Source organism: Zingiber officinale, chromosome 3A (assembly GCF_018446385.1).
Source record: "Zingiber officinale cultivar Zhangliang chromosome 3A, Zo_v1.1, whole genome shotgun sequence".
Taxonomy (NCBI): Eukaryota; Viridiplantae; Streptophyta; class Magnoliopsida; order Zingiberales; family Zingiberaceae; genus Zingiber; species Zingiber officinale.
In genome coordinates this window covers 133,164,126-133,186,276 of record NC_055990.1, presented here as the reverse complement: position 1 = coordinate 133,186,276, position 22,151 = coordinate 133,164,126, and the positions used below count along the sequence as shown (strand labels likewise).

Sequence of the window (22,151 nt, the reverse complement as noted above, 5' to 3'; positions counted from 1 at the left end):
ATATCATCAACATATACCTCTAGGTTCCGTCCGATCTACTTCCAGAACACCTTGTTCATGAGCCTCTGGTACGTAGCCCCTGCGTTCTTTTGTCCGAACGACATTACGTTGTAATAGTAAGTGTCGTCCGCTGTGATGAAGCTGACCTTTTCTTGATCCTCACGGGCGAGCGACACCTGATGGTACCCTTGATATGCATCCAGCATGTAAATTAGCTCACATCCGACGGTCGAGTCCACCAATTGATCAATTCGGGGCAGCGGGTAAAAGTCCTTCGGGCACAACTTGTTCAGATCTCGAAAATCGATGCAAACCAGTCATTTGTTGCCCGGCTTGGAGACGAGCACCACATTAGTGAGCCAGCTCGGGAACTACACCTCCCTTATGTGGCCGGCTTCCAGAAGCTTTTCGACCTCCGTCCGGATAATTACGTTCTGTTCGGCGCTAAAATCCCTTTTCCTTTGCTTCACGGGCCGAGCGTCCGGCCGGACATGAAGCTTGTGCTGCGCGACGCTCGACGAGATCCCTGGTGGCTCATGTGTCGACCATGTGAAGATGTTGTGATTTTGCTGGAGGCATCTGATCAGCCTCTCCTTCTGCTCCTTCTCCAGGTCAGACACTATGAAAGTGGTGGCCTCCGGTCGGCTCGGATGGATCTGCACTTCCTCCTTTTCTTTATAAATTAAAGTAGGAGGTTTCTCAGTGATAGCATTTACCTCGATTTGTGGGGTCTTCCGAGCGAATCTTGACTTGGCCCGGACCATCTCCACATAGCAGCGTCGTATCGCCAGTTGATCACCTTTGACCTCACCCACTTGATCCTCCACAGGGAATTTGATCTTCTGGCAGAATGTTGAGATGACAGCTCGGAACTCATTGAGGGTTGGTCGACCCATAATGACGTTGTACGCCGAGGGCGCGCCCACGATGATGAAGTTAGTGGTTCGTGTCCTTCTGAGTGGCTCCTCACCGAGCGAAATAACCAACTTTGTCTGGCCGACCGGCTGGACCTTGTTACCAGTAAATCCAAATAGGGGTGTTGTCATTGGTAGCAGCTCAGCCCTATCGATATGAAGCTAGTCGAACACCTTCTTGAAGATGATGTTGATCGAGCTTCCTATGTCAATAAAGATGTGATGAATGATGTAGTTTGCTATTACCGCTTGAATGATGAGGGCGTCGTTGTGTGGCACTTCGACTCCTTCGAGGTCCCCCGGGCCGAAATTGATCTCAGGCCCACTCGCCTTCTCCTAGCTGCATCCCACGGCATGGATTTCTAGCCATCGGGCATATGACTTGTGAGCTCGGTTGGAGTCACCGCTAGTTGGCCCACCAGCGATGATGTTGATTTCCCCTCGAGCAGTGTTTCTTTTATTTTCTTCCTCCCGAGCGGATGATCTGGCTCGTTCATAAGAGGCTCGAGGGTCGCTTTTTGGCTGGTGCTGGTGTCTCTGCTCGGGTGACTGTCTGGCTGCTCGCCGTCCAATACTTTGATGATTATGTCGTTGGTCGGGTGAAGGCGATCGGCGGCGATAGCTTCTTGGCTGAGCGACCGGGGTGAGACTCCGGCAATCGCGGGTGTTGTGGGTTGTTGACTGATGAAGTGAACAAAACATGAGAGTCCATACCTTTCCTTTTGCCTTAGGTCATTCGGCTACCACATGTTGGACGGCGTACGACCTTGATTCTTGATGCGGCTTCATCCCCTCAACTCGGGGTCCTCTGGGTGGCTGATGGTTGGTCGAAGGCCTCCGTTCGGCTGGCGCCACTAACTCTGCTGGTGTTTCCTTCTTTCGGGCCGCCTGCGCCTCCTCCACGTTGATATATTCACTCACCTTTTTTAGCATATGGTCATAGTCGCGTGGCGGCTTCCTGATGAGTGAGCGGAAGAAGTCCCCATCCATCAGCCCCTGAGTGAAGGCATGCATCATGGTCTCAAATGAGACGGCGGGGATGTCCAACGCGGTCTGGTTGAATCGCTGGATGTAAGCTCGGAGGGTCTCTCTGGACCCTTGCTTCATGGAGAACAGACTGACACTGGTTTTTTGGTAGTGCATGCTGCTCGCGAAGTGATGGAGGAAAATCGTTCGGAAATCTTTGAAGCTCCGAATTGATCCATCTGACAATCTTCGAAACCATCGTTGAGCCAAGCCGGACAAGGTGGTAAGGAAGACTCGGCACTTAACTCCGTCAGTATACTGGTGGAGAGTAACAGCATTATCGAATTTACCTAAATGGTCGTCCGGGTCGATTGTGCCATTGTACTCTCCGATCGCCAAGGGGGCGTAATGCTTTGGAAGCGGATCCTGAAGTATAGCCTCAGAAAACTGATGATTTATCTGTAAAATACCGAAAATGGGCGTAACACCTTAAGGGAATTTTTTAGAATTTTTAGAAATTTTTCGGGAATTTTTCGAAACTTATATGGATGAGCTTACGGGAATAAAACTAGGTCCCAGAAAAGCCTATTTTGGCTATCCCATATTAACGAGGAAAAGTTTTATTTTATTTTCTTTTCCTTATTCCTTTTTCCTCGCCCAACGGTTTCTTTTTCCCCCCAAACCATCGATGTCGTTTCCCCCTTCTCCTCCTCCTACTTCTTCTCCGAAAACCCGATCACTTTCCTCTTCCCTTCCTCTCGCCACTGCCGACCCGATCCTCTCCTCTTCTCCCTCGTGTGCATGCCCTCACCCCCTCTGCCGCTGGCGACGAGAGCCACCTCTCCTCTCCGCTTGGCCGACGCAGACGCCGACTCTTATCTTCTGCCCTAGCGCCTGCAGCCGGTCAAACCCTTCTTCCTCCTTTCTCGTGACTTCCTCGCCGACCGCAAGTCGTGCCCTAATCGGCCAAGCCGATTCCCCCTTTTTTCCGCTCCTCTGCTGACGCCAACGCCGACCCCCTCCCTTGTGTCCTAGCCGCCAGCCACCGATCGCCCTCCGATTACTGCCACCGTGCCCTAGCCATTCCTGACAGTGCCTTCTTCCTCTCTTCCGTCGTCGCTGTGAGGCCTATGTCGACCATCACAGGCAGTTGCCCTCTTCTATCTTTGATCCCCTACTGCTTGTCATCGGAGGTGCTGCCATCGGCTGTTGTGGGAGAGTGCCATCACACCTCTTCAGCCGATCTAGTAATCGATGGTGTCAAAGTCGCCGATCTCCTGTTGTAACAACCACCCTTCTTACTACTACTACTCTCTAAGAGTGACCGTTACTTAACTACTAACTCTACTTAACCGGTATGATTAAAAACCACATGGAAACCCTACCGAAAAATTTCGACAGAATCTCCCCTGTACCGGTGACCTTAAACTGATATACAGACACTATTTACACAGCCACAGAAGGTTGGAACTGATAACAAACTCTCACGCAGTTATATAAGTGTCAAAACCAAAAGAAAACTATACCAGAAATCACCACACAAGATTACAATTCATCTACTATGTCCTAATAACATCAAAATAACATATATCATCCCAATTACTAAAATGCGGAAGCTTAATAATGAAATACAACTTCTTACTTCCTAATTTTCTTATCATCCTAAATAAAGAATTAATCTAGACAAATCCTTAACTAAGTCCCAAGGCTTCCATAGTCCTGGCATCACACATCCTTCGAATACCTCCTTGTCGTCTTCCTTTCTATATCTTTTCCTTTCCTGTATCTGCGATAAGAGGAAAATGTATCTATAAGCAAAATGCTTAGTAAGCGCTATCCTACTCACAAAAACTCGATATGCATATGAATATACTGAAGACTAAAACTGAATGCTCAAAAGGAAAACTACTCATGCTCATCTACTAGTAAAAGAAACAAACATACTGAAATGCTAAACATGTAAAGCTACCCATGCTCTTCTACTAGCAAAGAACAGTAAGCTAATCTAAATAACATGCTGGCATAAAAGAAAACTCAACCTGCTGATTTTAAAACCAAGTGAAACTTAATTCATTTGTTCTAAACTTATTCTTTTATCTCGCTTGTTTAAAACTTATCCTTTAATACTTTTACACTTATTTGAAACTTATTTTACTTGTTCAAAAACTTATACTTATAATACTTCAAAATAATAATCAACTTTCTTCTTGGGCCCGGCAACTGTACTTGCTATGCGCGCATCCCTCACTAGACCCGAGATAGCTGGCCCCGAATCTAGTAGGGTTTACTAGGTTATCTAAACCTAGGGACCGACTATGGGAGCCCAACCCAAGGACTACTGAGAGTCCTGCATACTAGGTTATCTAAACCTAGGGACGACTATGGGAGCCCAACCAAATGAAAACTGAGAGTCCAGTACAGTGCCACTGATAAAAGTAAAATACTTGTTATCTTTTAATACTTCTAATATATAATGCCTTGGCATTTTAATAAGCACCTTGTGTGCCAAAATCCCTAAAGTCTTGACTTTGGGATCTACTTAAGGCCTTGACCTTTTTCTTTCTTCTCTTTATCTTTCTTATACTTGTTAATACCTCTAATAAAGAAATATCTCATGTTCGTCTAATAATAAAGGAATCAAACAGGCTGAAATCTGAAACTATAAATAACTAAAGGCTGAAAACTAAATCTGCATGCTTAAAACTTCCAACGGAAAGATCTAAAACAACAATTAAACTAAAGGCGAAAACTGAAATGCTAAATCCAGGAATCTGGAACAAATGTTAGAGTAGCACTAAAAGCTAAACTAAAACTGAAGGCTTAATGCTAGGGCTGGAAAGTCTAACAACATGCTAGAATAAAGAGAGATTATAACCTGCTGAACTGGAAATAAGAAACTTGAAAACTGAAGCTATAAAAACTAATCACCAACTAAAAGCTAGGGTTCGGATGGAAGCAAGCCTAAGCACAATCTGATGACTAGGATTCGGATCATAGCAATTGAAACAACCAAGGTACAAACTGAAATCTGGCTTGCTAAACTACAAACTGAAAATTTAGCACAGCTGAAAATTTAAAAGAAACAATCGAATCCTCTTTAGGTATGCTACAGCAGGACACTAAGGAACAATCAAATCTTCTTTAAGCTTGCTACAACAGGACTAAAAAGGAGCATTCAAATCTGAAACTACTAGCAGGTTCCGTAAAGCACATTCCGAAAGCAAAGAAGGATACTAAAGCCATAGGAACCATCTTGTACAACCTATTCCGGAATCAGACAGGAAACTAAAACCTAAATTCAAATATGTCCTTCATGCTTAAAATTCAAGAATGCAAAGATACGGAATTATGAAACTCTACACGAACAGAGCATGCTCATCAAGGTCACCACAGAAAAATCTAACTTAAAAGCTGCAGTACCAGTTTCAAAGCTTGAAGGGATCAACTCACTTGCTTAAACTTAACTAATCTCTTTCTTTCTTCCTTTAACCTCACGGCAGCAAACAAAACCCAAAAACTTCACGGCAAAACTCGAACAAACAGGGAAACACCAAAAGAAATCGGAACTACTCTTACCACAGGTGAGTAGCAACTTACCTGGCTTCTTGGTCTCACAACCGGAGGAGGAGAACTTCTAGGGTTTCAGCTGGCTCGAGTTCCCGACCCCTCTTGTGCCCACAGCTTCCCTTCGACGAGAGGGTCTTAAGGGGGTGAAGAACTCTCGGGACTTGCCCTTCGCCGGCCGCCGGAGAGGAGCTTAGCTCCGGCTTGTTTCTGCCCGAGCCCTGTTGTCGCGAGCGAGAGAAGAAGGAGAGGGTTTTTTTTTCGGTCACGGGCCGAATCAACATCCTCTTATTCCCCTTTTATAACCTAATACTTCTGTTACAGCTTAAGACTATTTTGCTTCCTTCTTATTACGAAATTCCCGTTGGATCACCTGGTCATCCGCGTTTGATCAAATCAAACCGTCGTTGGTTCGATTCCCCCGCAGCGCCCTTTTTCATTTTAATTAATTTCGATTTCCTAACTACGGCTTAAGTACAATTTCGACCCTTATTTGATTAAGTAACAACTGCTAGCCCAGTTGGTTAGTCAGGTTTTGCTTGGGTCAGGGGTTGCCGGTTCGAGCCTCGGCTTGGATATTTTTTTGTCACAACTTCTTTCTTTTGGTAAAAATATCAAACGACCTCCAAAAATTCCATAAAAATACTCTAAAAATTTCTAAAAAACTCTAGAATTTTTCTAAATTATTTCTAAATATTTTAAAGCACTTTTAGGACTCCTAATGAGAAAAATTGGGTCGTTACAATCCCCCATATCTTATAAAAAGTTCATGCTCGAACTTAGAATAATTCTATAGCACATTCTCTACCTTATACATGCATTAGTTAGCGTCCATAATCTAATGTACTAAGAAAAACCCTATCAAAGGTACCTTAGGACCTCCTAACCTACATACAATGAACATAAGCATAAGCAGTGACATAAGCATGATAGCAAAAATGTAAGCATGGTAGATGAACTAAACATAATGATAGACTCGATCACAAGCATGTCCATATGCATAGGCAAAGACATAACATGAACATAACGTAGACCTAAACATAAACGTAAATATAAACAGAACATGACTTGAACATACTTGCATGCATACTTATAAACATACTATTGTGGTGGCCTAGTTGCACTTAGTAGTATCGTAACATAAGTTGTTGATCAGACAACTACTCTAGCGCTAGGTTGGTAAGGGTCCGAACTTAAGACCGGAGTTCCCCTTTATTCTGGCGCGCTCACCGGGCTTAGGTCCCCGGATCATACCACCATCCCAGAACATAAATTAGCAAGCTCCCTACTGTCTTGTCCTCTATCTTGACATCCAGTTATGCCAAGAAAAGACTTGATATCTTCTCTATCCTTTCTAAACATACTTATGTATATGAATATAGGAGAAACAAAACTTCTATCTTACTAAAGCGCATATAAGCAATTACTCTATACTGCAAATAGTAAAGAAAGCATAAAAGGAAAACTTAAATACTTTCTTACTTGAAGACGACAAGGTTGGTGCTGATGTGTGATGCTGGAGAATGAGAACTGCTCTGATACCAACTGTAACAACCACCCTTCTTACTACTACTACTCTCTAAGAGTGACCGTTACTTAACTACTAACTCTACTTAACCGGTATGATTAAAAACCATATGGAAACCCTACCGAAAAATTTTGGCAGAATCTCCCCTGTACCGGTGACCTTAAACTGATATACAGACACTATATACACAGCCACAGAAGGCTGGAACTGATAACAAACTCTCACGCAGTTATATAAGTGTCAAAACCAAAAGAAAACTATACCAGAAATCACCACACAAGATTACAATTCATCTACTATGTCCTAATAACATCAAAATAACATATATCATCCCAATTACTAAAATGCGGAAGCTTAATAATGAAATACAACTTCTTACTTCCTAATTTTCTTATCATCCTAAATAAAGAATTAATCTAGACAAATCCTTAACTAAGTCCCGAATACCTCCTTGTCGCCTTCCTTTCTATATCTTTTCCTTTCCTGTATTTGCGGTAAGAGGAAAATGCATCTATAAGCAAAATGCTTAGTAAGCGCTATCCTACTCACAAAAACTCGATATGCACGTGAATATATTGAAGACTAAAACTGAATGCTCAAAAGGAAAACTACTCATGCTCATCTACTAGTAAAAGAAACAAACATACTGAAATGCTAAACATGTAAAGCTACCCATGCTCTTCTACTAGCAAAGAACAGTAAGCTAATCTAAACAACATGCTGGCATAAAAGAAAACTCAACCTGCTGATTTTAAAACCAAGTGAAAATTAATTCATTTGTTCTAAACTTATTCTTTTATCTCGCTTGTTTAAAATTTATCCTTTAATACTTTTACACTTATGTGAAACTTATTTTACTTGTTCAAAAACTTATACTTATAATACTTCAAAATAATAATCAACTTTCTTCTTGGGCTCGGCAACTGTACTTGCTATGCGCGCATCCCTCACTAGACCCGAGATAGCTGGTCCCGAATCTAGTAGGGTTTACTAGGTTATCTAAACCTAGGGACCGACTATGGGAGCCCAGCCCAAGGACTACTGAGAGTCCTGCATACTAGGTTATCTAAACCTAGGGACGACTATGGGAGCCCAACGCAAGGACAACTGAGAGTCCAGTACAGTGCCACTGATAAAAGTAAAATACTTGCTATCTTTTAATACTTCTAATATATAATGCCTTGGCATTTTAATAAGCACCTTGTGTGCCAAAATCCCTAAACTCTTGACTTTAGGATCTACTTAAGGCCTTGGCCTTTTTCTTTCTTCTCTTTATCTTTCTTATACTTGTTAATACCTCTAATAAAGAAATATCTCATGTTCGTCTAATAATAAAGGAATCAAACAGGCTGAAATCTGAAACTGTAAATAACTAAAGGCTGAAAACTAAATCTGCATGCTTAAAACTTCCAACGGAAAGATCTAAAACAGCAGTTAAACTAAAGGCGAAAACTGAAATGCTAAATCCAGGAATCTGGAACAAATGTTAGAGTAGCACTAAAAGCTAAACTAAAACTGAAGGCTTAATGCTAGGGCTGGAAAGTCTAACAACATGCTAGAATAAAGAGAGATTATAACATGTTGAACTGGAAATAAGAAACTTGAAAACTGAAGCTATAAAAACTAATCACCAACTAAAAGCTAGGGTTCGGATGGAAGCAAGCCTAAGCACAATCTGATGACTAGGATTCGGATCATAGCAATTGAAACAACCAAGGTACAAACTGAAATCTGGCTTGCTAAACTACAAACTGAAAATTTAGCACAGCTGAAAATTTGAAAGAAACAATCAAATCCTCTTTAGGTATGCTATAGCAGGACACTAAGGAACAATCAAATCTTCTTTAAGCTTGCTACAATAGGACTAAAAAGGAGCATTCAAATATGAAACTACTAGCAGGTTCCGTAAAGCACATTCCGAATGCAAAGAAGGATACTAAAGCCCTAAGAACCATCTTGTACAACCTATTCCAGAATCAGACAGGAAACTAAAACCTAAATTCAAATCTGTCCTTCATGCTTCAAATTCAAGAATGCAAAGATACGGAATTATGAAACTCTACATGAACAGAGCATGCTTATCAAGGTCACCACAGAAAAATCTAACTTAAAAGCTGCAGTATCAGTTTCAAAGCTTGAAGGGATCAACTCACTTGCTTAAACTTAACTAATCTCTTTCTTTCTTCCTTTAACCTCACGGCAGCAAACAAAACCCAAAAACTTCACGGCAAAACTCGAACAAACAGGGAAACACCAAAATGAAATCGGAACTACTCTTACCACAGGTGAGTAGCAACTTACCTGGCTTCTTAGTCTCACAACCGGAGGAGGAGAACTTCTAGGGTTTCAGCTGGCTCGAGTTCCCGGCCCCTCTTGTGCCCACGGCTTCCCTTCGACGAGAGGGTCTTAAGGGGGTGAAGAACTCTCGGGACTTGCCCTTCGTCGGCCGCCGGAGAGGAGCTTAGCTTCGGCTTGTTTCTGCCCGAGCCCTGTTGTCGCGAGCGAGAGAAGAAGGAGAGGGTTTTTTTTTTCGGTCACGGGCTGAATCAACATCCTCTTATTCCCCTTTTATAACCTAATACTTCTGTTACAGCTTAAGACTATTTCGCTTCCTTCTTATTACGAAATTCCCATTGGATCACTTGGTCATCCACGTTTGATCAAATCAAACTGTCGCTGGTTCGATTCCCCCGCAGCGCCCTTTTTCATTTTAATTAATTTCGATTTCCTAACTACGGCTTAAGTACAATTTCGACCGTTATTTGATTATGTAACAACTGCTAGCCCAGTTGGTTAGTCAGGTTTTTCTTGGGTCAGGGGTTGCCGGTTCGAGCCTCAGCTTGGATATTTTTTTGTCACAACTTCTTTCTTTTGGTAAAATACCAAACGACCTCCAAAAATTTCATAAAAATACTCTAAAAATTTCTAAAAATCTCTAGAATTTTTCTAAAATATTTATAAATATTTTAAAGCACTTTTAGGACTCCTAATGAGGAAAATTGGATTGTTACACCTATGCACTCCTGCCCTCTCCATTTCCCAATCACAGCCGCCAACCATGAGGTAGATGCCATCTCCTCTACTCTTCTTTTGATCTAGATGCTCGACGCCAAGAGTCGCTGCCTGGGCAGTGTACATCTGCAGGAGAGAAGTCTGGGGTAAGGTTGTTAGATTGAGCTTGATTATATTACAAGGTTAATTGATAGATTGTTAAGTTCAGGCATCTACTCATGTTGGACAGCAATATTGCACTAGTTCGGTCACCATTACCGCAGTGAACGCGCTCCGACACTGATCAAGCAGGTAATCTTCTAGGAATTAATGAGTTGTTGGAAGTTAATTCATTGTATTATCATACTGTTGCAAATTGAATCAAAAGATAGTTGGGATTGGTCCGAATGGTGGAACGATTAGAGTTAATGGAGCTAACCATAACTGATCGATATTTAGTTTGGGATTTGATTTAGCTAATAAATTTATGTAGTTAGCTAAATCTGTATATCATGTGTTGTAGGACTTTGTTTGGAGACAAATGTCTGGATACGAGATTTATTATGATACAGACTACGTATAAAGGCAGGTACCTTGACTTATCTTTGATAATGTCATGTTATAACCTTTAGTAATGATTATGTTCGTCTTTGCTTCGGTTGGTCACTACCCGATACCTGTTACATGCTTATTTTGTTTACTGATTATGTACTTCATGTTAGTACCTACCTGATTATACATGCTTATAGGGGTAGTGACACAACCATGTTTTTTGTTATTATGTTCAGGACCTAGGTTTTTATACCTTATCTGATCTGTGTACCTTTGATTTTGTTCATTGTCCTATGGTACACATTTTATATATATATGGATTGGTTCAGGATATTGCCATGCTTAGTGTCATGCATCATTCGCATGATTGCATGCTGCGTGATAGTCTGCTCCATTATTGTTGAGCACATTGCTAGTTTCATCTCTGTCGGTGCTCCGTTGGACGCTTATGGGTAGTGTGACGCAGCGTGGTAGCACGTCAGTTTTGCTCGGTGGTGCTCCTCTGGGACGCTCATGGGTAGTGTGACTGCAACGTGGTAGCACGCCGGGATCCCTCCCCGTCATCGTGTACCAAGAGATGAGAGCATTGAGCTCCCCCACTTATGATTTGGGGTAGGAGGATAGGTGTACTCCGACAGCATCCCGTCCACTCGGTCACTCATCAGGAGCAGTGACGGCAGAGTACACGGTTGTCACAACCTTACCCACTCAGTCTCACCATCGCGTGTGAGATGGCTGACTGGCGTCAGGGGTGACCAGGACCCATCATTGGCATCATATGCATTATGCATTTACTGATTGTGTTTGCTGCACTTATATGCTGCATTTAGATGGATGCATATGTGTGACATGTATATAGGATTTATGATACTCTCGGTCTGAAGACCTGACTATTCTGATAGGAGGCCCTGGTGAGTACAGTTCTCTTCAACCTTTTTCCTATTATGCATTTCCAGCTTTTGTCCAGGAGACTGTACTCCATAGTTATTACTATTTATTATAATTTACTATTCATGTCAACTAGGTATCTGCTGAGTTATTGAACTCACCCCCATGGACACTATCTTTTTTCAAGTACCTGGTTGTTTATGGAGTTGCTTGGAGTATCCTGTCTGCCGGACTCCACGTCACATCAGAAGACTTACTGGGTTCATTTAGGTTTTATTTATTTTATGTATTAAGAGTATTTAGTATTGTATATTCTGGTTTTGGCGCTGGAGTGTTGTTATGTGGTATTTTGTATTATTTGTTGGTTGTGTAAGCCTAGCCAGCTAGCAGTCTTGTATTTTAGTTTGTATTTGGTTTTCTATCATTTTCCGCTGTGTTTGGTTTTGGTACAGTCGAGTGGGCTGTTAGATCTACATATAACTACGTGGTTGTGTTTTTATTGTATGAGCCGAGTAGGCTACATATAAATTGCGTGGTTGTGTGTATATTCCAGCCGCCTGTGGCTGAGGTATATTGTGTCTGTAGAAATGGTTCAGATTGTCACCCGTACAGGGGAAGTGTTGCCGGAATTTCCTCTGGCAGGGACTCTCCCGGGGCGTGACAATTTATTTGGTATCAGAGCCAGGTTGGCGATACTTGTTTGTATATCGTGTTACGGATTTAGTGATTTATCTTATACCAATTTATTGGTATCAGAGCACGATTTACGAGTCTTATATCACGTGTTTCGGATTTCATGTTTTAGTTTTCTCGATGTGACTTTTCGAGTTTTGGGACCTGGCAGCGGCATGACATCTCCAAGCTATAGGAGGTATGTTGGTATAATGTTATCCTACCTTTTCGTTGGTATGCATTGTTGACTATGATAGTTATGACATGTATTAGCACTTTTTATTTAGTACCTGTTTGGTTGTTGTAGCACCTATTACATGAGATGGGTTAGCCACTGATCATGGTCGACCTTAATATAGATCAAGGATTATAGTCTCTGGTGATTTTTCATACCACCAGTAGTTTTAACTTTTGTTACTCCTAGTTGGTTAGGAGATGGAGGCACATATCAGCCTCTGCTATTATTAGCTGGATAGTGGATAGTATCTATATATTCATGTTGACTTAGCCAGTAGAATACCATTTTATCTTAGTTAATTTTATCAGTAGATAATTGATTTACTCTTGTTAGATCGATCAATAGAAGTCTGATTTACACTTGTTGATTTGAGTAGTCGTGGATCGATATACCTTCGTTGCTTATGGAGGATTAATGTATTCTTGATTAGTTAGTAGATGACCGATTTAGTTTTGTTGGTCCGATCAGTAGGGGATTGTCATACTCTATTTTTAGAGGTACGAATCTTTGGGTTATTTGTGCTTAGTTAGGTATCTAGAGCACATTTGAGTACATGACTTGTACTGACGTGGAAAAGACTAAATTAGCTGTATACCTTTGTCGGTTTGATCAGTTTATAGAGGATAGATGTATCCTATGCTATGGGTACTTTAATTTTAGACTGTATGTACCTAGTTAGATAACATAGAAGGTAGCATAGGAAATATCAGGTTGATTGGGTTATATATGCTGATTATTCATATCTATGTTGCATGTACATATGATTGTTATGTGTTGTAGGAGTCCTGTGATAGACTATCCATTTGCAAGTAGAATTTGTATACATGTTTCGATATGGTTATTGTAGGTTCCTTGTGGATTATAGCTATGTAGTTCGGTGTACGTGTCTGATTGTATTATTGAAGGTATCATGTCGATTAAATCTGTGTTATGATATGTGTACATGTGTTTGGTATATTATGGGAGGTATCTTGTTGATTATATTTGTTCTGTGTGTACACTCATGTCTATTATGATTTGTTGGAAGTATTACGTTGATTATACTCTTGGCATGGGTATATATATGCTAAGTGAGTGTTGTTTGAGGTGTATTGTCGATTGTACCTACGTTGATATATGCACACGGGTTCGATATGCATTGTTGGAGGTATCACACTGATTTATACCTATGTTATGAGTATGTTTGATGTATACTAATTGGAGGATTATGTTGATCGTACCTATGTTGTGTGTGCACGTGTGCCAGGTGGATTGTTGGTAGCATCATGATGATTCTACTTATATGGAGTGTCTACATTATGTCATTTGCTGTATTGCTCTGTCAACTAATTCTACTACTAGTGGGTGACCCACTACGATGTTGATAGAGTTGACGATGGATTTGATTTGCTTACTGGATTGTGATACCCTTGGTTGCTCACAGTGATATGTGATAGAGTGATTTCGTGCAGTCACTAGTTGGATAGTTAGATGTCTTGTTCACATATTTTAGATGGTTGTGGTGGAGCATTGCTCCCATATATTATGGATTATTTGTGGTGGAGCATTGCTCCCATATATTTTAGATTATTTTGGTGGAGCATTGCTCTCATATATTATGGATTGTTTGTGGTGGAGCGTTGCTCCCACATATTTTGGATTATTTGTGGTGGAGCGTTGCTCCTACATATTTTGGATTGTTGTAGTGGAGCGTTGCTCCCACATGTTATGGATTGTTGTGGTGGAGCGTTGCTCCCACATGTTATGGATTATCTGTGGTGGAGCGTTGCTCCTACATATTTTGGATTGTGGTGATGGAGCGCTATTCCTATATAGGTTACCTTGTTGGTGGTAGAGCTTTACTCCCACATATGTAGTATTTCTTGTGATGGAGCATTGCTCTCACATTGGATGATCTATTCTTTGGTGATTTGTAGTTAGTGATCAGATTTCAGACTTGTTATCGGGGATCTCTAGTTGAGAATGTTTGTTGTACAAACATTATGAGTTTTTGATAATGTCATTTGGGCTTACCGATGCTCCAACGATATTTATGGATTTGATGAACCACATCTTTATAGAGTATCTAGATCAGTTCGTTGTCGTTTTCGTCGACTACATATTGATCTACTCGCGTTCCGAGGAGGAACATGCACAACATCTTCGCATAGTCTTGGAGACTTTTCGACGACATCAGCTATATGCGAAGTTTAGCAGGTGTGCCTTCTGGCTATCTTTAGTCAATTTTCTGGGACACATGATCTCTAGCAGAGGTATTTCAATAGACCCTCAGAAGATCGAAGTTGTCACCAGCTGGGAGCAGCCAAAGTCAGTGCAGGAGGTCCGCAGTTTTCTGGGATTGGCCGGATATTACCGATGTTTTGTCGAGGGGTTCTCTCACATTTCTATGCCGCTGACACGCTTGACCAGGAAAGGCGTGAAGTTCACTTGGACAGAGGGCTGCGAGACCAGCTTCTAGGAGCTGAAGCGGAGATTAGTGTCGGCTCCAGTTTTGGTTTTACCTTCTGGAGAGAACGGATTCGTACTCTACACCGATGCTTCTTTACAAGGTTTGGGCGCTGTTTTGATGCAGCACGGCAGGGTAGTCTCCTATGATTCTCGGCAGTTGAAGGAGCATGAGAAGAACTACCCTGTACATGATTTGGAGCTGGCCGCCATTATTTTTTTTTTGCTTAGAAGATTTGGCGGCATCACCTGTACGGTATTACATTTGAGATTCTCACTGACCATAAGAGTCTCAAATATCTGTTCACTCAGAAGGAACTCAATCTTCAACAGAGGAGATGGATGGAGTTCCTTAAGGATTATGATTGTACCATTAGCTATCACCCGGGGAAAGCTAATGTGGTTGCCGATGCACTCAGTAGGAAGTCCAGAGGGACTTTGGCTTACCACTGAGTTTCAGTCACAGACTTAGTTCAGGGTTTCTCTGAGTTGGTCCTTCAGGAGTAGGGACAGACAGAGCAGGGTATTCTGGTTACCATGGTTGGTCAGTCGTCGATCAGGACGAGGATCCGAGAGGCCCACGCCGGTGATCAACATTTGCAGTTATTAGCAGCCAAATAGCTTTCGGGCAGCAGACCGAGTTCACACGAGATGGGGAGGGTATTATATATTTCCGAGGCCGCTTATGCATACCTCCATCTCACCCGGTCAGGGAGGAGCTACTTCAAAAAGCTCATCGCTCCAGATTTACGATCCACCCAGGCGGGACCCATATGTACCGAGATTTGAGGCGTTCCTATTGGTGGAACGCAATGAAGAAAGACATCACAGATTTTGTAGCTAGATGTCTTGTCTGTCAGCAGGTGAAGGCTGAGCACTAGAGACCTGTCGGATTTCTACAGAGGATTCCTATTCCCGAGTGGAATTGGGAACATATCACCATGGACTTTGTGGTGGGTTTGCTTAGGACACGACGAGGCTATGACGCGATTTGGGTAATCATTGATCGATTAACGAAATCGGTGCACTTCTTAGATATCCGAAAGACTGATTCCCTAGATCGATTGACAGATCTGTATTGTCGGGAGATCATTAGATTACATGGTGTCCCATTGACTATTATTTCGGATAGAGACCCCTGGTTCACGTCTCGTTTCTGGCAGAGTCTGCAGCAGGCCTTGGGCACTCAGCTCCGTTCCAATACAGCTTTTCATCCGCAGATAGATGGATAGTAAGAGCGGACCATTCAGACTCTAGAGAACTTGCTAAGGTCTTGTGTATTTTTTGGAGGCTGTTGGGAGGACGAATTGCCATTGGTAGAGTTTGCCTACAACAACAGCTTTCATTCGGCTATCCAGATGATACCGTTTGAAGCGTTGTATAGTAGGCCTTGTCGGACACCCACCCTCTGGGATGAGGTGGGGAAGTCCCAGTTGTTGGGACCTCATAGAGCTCAGCATGAGGTAGAGTTGGTCTGTACTATTAGACGGAGGATGTCAGAGGATGTCAGAGGCACAGGACCGCCATAAGAGATCGGAGACAGAGACCCCTAGAGTTCTCTACTAGCGACCATGTTTTTCTACGAATCTCACCCACGAAAGGGGTGAAGAGGTTTGGCCTCAGAGGTAAGCTAGCTTCGCGATACATTGGACCTTTCCAGATCTTGGAGAGGATTGGAGTGGTAGCTTACCGGTTGGCACTACCCCCGTCCTTGGCAGGCGTCCACGATGTATTCCACGTGTCTATGTTGAGGAGATACCTACCCGACCCGACACATGTGCTGACAGATATCTCAGTTCCTTTTCAGCTCGACGTTACCTATGAGGAGGTTCCGGTACGGATTTTGGACCGGAAAGAGCGTCAGTTGAGGAACATGACAATCCGACTGGTTAAAAATCGGATGGCAGCATCATTCAGATGAGGAGGCTACTTGGGAGCTCGAGGATATGATCCAAGCTCGATACCCCCATCTTTTCATTTGAGGTATGTGATTTAATTTACCGTTCAACATTTATACTCTTTACCTGTTGTTAGTATTTGCTGATGGTAGATAACAAAATTTGGGGACCAAATTTTCATTAGTGGGGGAGAATGTAAAATATCGAAAATGGGCGTAACACCTTAAGGGAATTTTTCGAAATTTTAGAAATTTTTCGAGAATTTTTTGGAGCTCGTATGGATGAGCTTACGGGAATAAAACTGGGTCCCGGGAAAGCTTGTTTTGGCTACCCCATATTAACGAGGAAAAGTTTTATTTTATTTTATTTTCCTTATTCCTTTTTCCTCGCCCGACGGTTTCTTTTTCCCCCCAAACCATCGACGTCGTTCCCCCCTTCTCCTCCTCCTACTTCTTCTCCCAAAACCCGATCACTTTCCTCTTCCCTTCCTCTCGCCACTGCCGACCCGATCCTCTCCTCTTCTCTCTCGTGCGCACACCCTCACCCCCTCTGCTACCGGCGACGATAGCCACCTCTCCTCTCCCCTGGCCGATGCAGACGCCGACTCCTATATTCTGCCCTACCGCCGACAGCCAGTCGAACCCTTCTTCCTCCTTCCTCGCGTCTTCCTCGCCGACCGCAAGTTGTGCCCTAATCGGCCAAGTCGATTCTCCCTTTTTTCCTCTCCTTTGTCGATGTCGACCCCCTCCCCTATGCCCTAGCCGTCAGCCACCGAGTGCCCTCTGATTACCGCCACCGTGCCCTAGCCATTCCCGACAACGCCTTCTTCCTCTCTTCCGTCATCGCTGTGAGGCCTGCGTTGACCATCACAGGCAATTGCCCTCTTCTATCTTTGATCCACTATTGCTTATCATCAGAGGTGCTGCCACCGGCTGTTGTGGGAGAGCGCCATCACACCTCTTCAACCGATCTAGTAATCGATGGTGTCAAAGTCGTCGATCTCCTGTGCACTGCTGCCCTCTCCATTTCCCAATCACAGCCGCCAACCATGAGGTAGACGCCATCTCCTATACTCTTCTTTCGATCTGGATGCTCGACGGCGAGAGCCGTTGCCTAGGCAGTTCACATCTGCAGGAGAGAAGTCTGGGGTAAGGTTGTTGGATTGATTTTGATTAGATTATAAGGTTAATTGATAGATTGCTAAGTTCAGGCATCTACTCCTGTTGGACAGTGATATTGCACTAGTTCGGTCACCATTACCACAGTGAACGTGCTCTGACACTGATCAAGCAGGTAATCTTCTTGGAATTAATGAGTTGTTGGAAGTCAATTCATTGTTTTATCATACTGTTGCAAATTGAATCAAAAGATAGTTGGGATTGATCCGAATGGTGGAACGATTAGAGTTAATGGAGCTAACCATAACTGATCGATATTTAGTTTGGGATTTGATTTAGCTAATAAATTTATGTAGTTAGCTAAATCTGTATATCATGTATTGCAGGACTTTGTTTGGAGACAAATGTCTGGATACGAGATTTATTGCGATACAGACTACGTATAAAGGCGGGGTACCTTGACTTATCTTTGATAATGTCATGTTGATATGTTTAGTAGGTTATAACCTTTAGTAATGATTATGTTCGTCTTTGCTTCGGTTGGTCACTACCCGATACTTGTTATATGCTTGTTTTGTTTACTGATTATGCACTTCATGTTAGTACCTACCTGATTATACATGCTTATAGGGGTAGTGACACAACCATATTTTTTGTTATTATGTTCAGGACCTAGGTTTTTATATCTTATATGATCTGTGTACCTTTGATTTGGTTCATTGTCCTATAGTACATATTTTATATATATATGGATTGGTCTAGGATATTGTCATGCTTAGTGTCATGCATCATTCGCATGATTGCATGCTGCGTGATAGTCTGCTCAATTATTGTTGAGCACATCGCCATTTTCATCTCTGTTGGTGCTCCGCTGGATGCTCATGGGTAGCGTGACGCAGCGTGGTAGTACGTCAGTTTTGCTCGGTGGTGCTCCGCTGGGACGCTCATGGGTAGTGTGATTGCAGCGTGGTAGCACGCCGGGATCCCTCCCCGTCATCGTGTACCGGGAGATGAGAGCATTGAGCTCCCCCACTTATGATTTTGGGTAGGAGGATAGGTGTACTCTGACAGCATCTCGTCCACTCGGTCACTCATTAGGAGCAGTGACTGCAGAGTGCACGGTTATCACAGCCCTACCCACTCGGTCTCACCATCGTGTGTGAGATGGCTGATTGGCGTCAGGGGTGACCAGGACTCATCATTGGCATCATATGCATTATGCATTTACTGATTGTGTTTGCTGCACTTATATGCTGCATTTAGATGGATGCATATGTTTGACATACATACAAGATTTATGATACTCTCGGTCTGACGACCTGACTATTCTGATAGGAGGCCCTGGTGAGTACAGTTATCTTCAGCCTTTTTCCTATTATGCATTTCCAACTTTTGTCCAAGAGACTGTACTCCATAGTTATTACTATTTGTTATAGTTTACTATTCATGTCAACTAGGTATCTGCTGAGTTGTTGAACTCACCCCCGTGGACACTATCTTTTTTCAAGTACCTGGTTGTTTATGGAGTTGCTTGGAGTATCCTGGCTGTCGGTCCCCACGTCACATCAGAAGACTTACTGGTTTCATTTAGGTTTTATTTATTTTATGTATTAAGAGTATTTAGCATTGTATATTCTGGTTTTGGCGCTGGAGTGTTGTTATGTGGTATTTTGTATTGTTTGTTGGTTGTGTAAGCCTAGCCGGCTAGCAGTCTTGTATTTTAGTTTTTATTTGGTTTTCTATCATTTTCCACTATGTTTGATTTTGGTACAGCCGAGTGGGCTGTTAGATCTACATATAACTGCGTGGTTGTGTTTTTATTGTATCAGCCGAGTAGGCTGCATATAAACTGCGTGGTTGTGTATATTCCAACCGCCTGTGGCTGAGGTATATTGTGTCTGTACAAATGGTTCAGATTGTCACCCATACAGGGGAGGTGTTGCCAGAATTTCCTCTGGCAGGGACTCCCCCGGGGCGTGATAATTTATCACTCACTTGGATACCAGGATTCATAAACTCTATTACTTATCCTGGAGGTCTAGAGTTCGAATCCTGGGGAAGGCAAAAATCCACTGGCCAGGGGTGGGAAGACCTTGTGAGTAACGGTACGACAGAAGGGTCGTCGGTTGACGACATAAGGGGTCGCCAGTTGGGCCGCTATTGTGGCCACCCAAGGGACCAAGGTTGGGCCGCCAAATGGGCCACTAGTTGGGCCGCTCAAGGGGCCGAGGGGTCTGGTCGTTACATTATCAGCTCAGGAGATGAATCATTCCGAGGCGCTTTGCCCTTCCTTTCGTCTCGAGCGGGGGCTTCATCGGATGTCCCTTGGTTGGCTTGGGCGAGATCAGAGGGCGTCTGGAACAGGGCCCGATGAAATGGAATAGGGGCAACAAGTGCATCTCCTGGTGTGCCGATCTGCCCCTTATTCTGCGCCCATGTCGAAAACTGCTCCGGTCGATCCTCTTGTGCCACTCGGCCACCTAATGCAGAGGTAGCCTGTTGTGCCAGCCGCTCGACTTGAACCTTTTGTTGCTGCTCCACTACCTTCGCTGCCCGCGCCTGGATGAGTGCGTCGAGTTCTTCCAGGGAGAGCGTCACGGTATGTGGGTGTAAAATACCGGAAATAGGCGAATATTAATAAGGGAAATTTCCGGAATTTTTAGAAATTTTTCGGGAATTTTTCGGAGCTCGTATGGACGAGTTAACGGGGACAAGAACGGGGTCCGGAAAAGCCTATTTAGGCTACCCGATTTAAGCGAGGAAAAGATTATATTTATATATCCTTTTCCTTTTTATTTCTTTTCCCTTGCTTTTGTCGCCGAACCCGAGCCGTCCCCGCACCCCTTCCTTCTTCTCCCCGACGCCGCCGCGCGGCTTCTCCTTCGGAGCCCTAACCGCCGAGCCGTTTTCCTTCTCCCTCCCTCGCGTATAAGCCTCGGCCATTACCTCTTCTTCCTTCCCGAGCGCGCACAACCTCTTCTTCTTCTTCTCCTCTGCCGACGCCGACTCTCTTTTGTTGTGCCCTAACGAGCCGCGAGCCATACTGCCGCTCTTCCTCGCCGCACACCGGGACCCCCTTCCTCCTCCCTGTCCAAGCGCCGGCGACGCGTGAGCACAGCCGAGCAGAGACCTCTCTTCTCTGGTCCGACGAGTCACCCCGACCGAAGTCTTCTTCCTCTTCCTCTCTGGACCGAAACAGCGCCGGCCACCGCGACACCCATCTCCGGCCTGTGCCCTAGACTCAGCCCCGACGCCACTGCCGGCACCGGTTTCTCAGCGTCGGCCGCCGTCGCCGTGCCCTAGCACCGCCGCCGACACATCCCCTCACCTCTTGCCGCCGGCCACAGACCGAGCAGTGCCGACCATCACTGGAGACTGCTTGTTTCCGTGCCCTAACACTGCCTTGCTGCCCTCTTTTGTGCTCTGGATCAGCAATCGGCCACTGCAGCCTCCCTTGTGCGCTGTTTGGTTGATCGCAGCCTAGCTCCTTGCCCTAAATCTGCCGAGCCCTAATTTGTTCTTCACTGCCGTGCCCTAGGTTTTCCCCTTGCTGGTGAGTGAGGTAAGCAGCTTACCTTTGTTGTTTCTTTGTATTTGATCACTGGTTGGATGCAGAAATAACTCACAGATGTGGTTGATTGATATCTAGGTTTGGTGTCAACGGGATTAAGCTGTTGTTGGAGCTGAGGAATCTGATCATTATTCGTACACTTAGGTGAGCATGTTTAGTGAATTTGGTTGGGTTCCTATGGAGGATGTTCCATGCTGTATAATTTTGTATAGGGTATTAGGTTATATCTGGGTTAGATTTAATTTTGGGGTAGGCAATTGGTTATGTTAATTAGGGTTTTCCCTAATTTAGTCTCGTGGATTTTATTTAGCTATTTAAATTCTTATGAATTTTAGCTAAATAAAAATATATATATATTGATTGGTACAGGACATTGATTCGAGACGGTGTCTCGACGAGGGATCAATTTCGGATTGGACCTTTTCTATTGGAGGCGGGTACTTTTGACTTATTGTCTTTGATATGCTTAGTAATGAAAATAATATGTTGCATTAATTGTGTTTCCTATTTGTTTCGGTTAATCACTGCCCACTACATGTTACCTGTTTGATTGATTGCATCTCGTATTGATCTTGTACCCGATCTATCATGCTCATGGGTAGTGATATAACCATGTTTCACATGTTCAGGACCTAGGTTTGATACCTTATTGATCAGTATATCTTGATATGATCTATTCATTATGGTGCCCATTATTATATGTCCAGAGGTTGGTTTAGTATATTACTATGCTTAGTGACATGCACCATTTGCATGATCGCATGCTGTGCGATAGATTGCTCCATTATTGTCGAGCACATTGCCAG

General features: G+C 43.5%; 1 long non-coding RNA gene across 1 annotated transcript; it reads left to right on the top strand.

Annotated features, from left to right (window-relative positions):
* Nucleotides 1–21,026: 21,026 nt before the first annotated feature.
* Nucleotides 21,027–21,764, top strand: LOC122054046. The gene is made up of 3 exons (XR_006132537.1): nt 21,027–21,336; nt 21,424–21,489; nt 21,715–21,764. It is a non-coding gene; the product is annotated as an uncharacterized LOC122054046 (long non-coding RNA).
* Nucleotides 21,765–22,151: the final 387 nt, after the last annotated feature.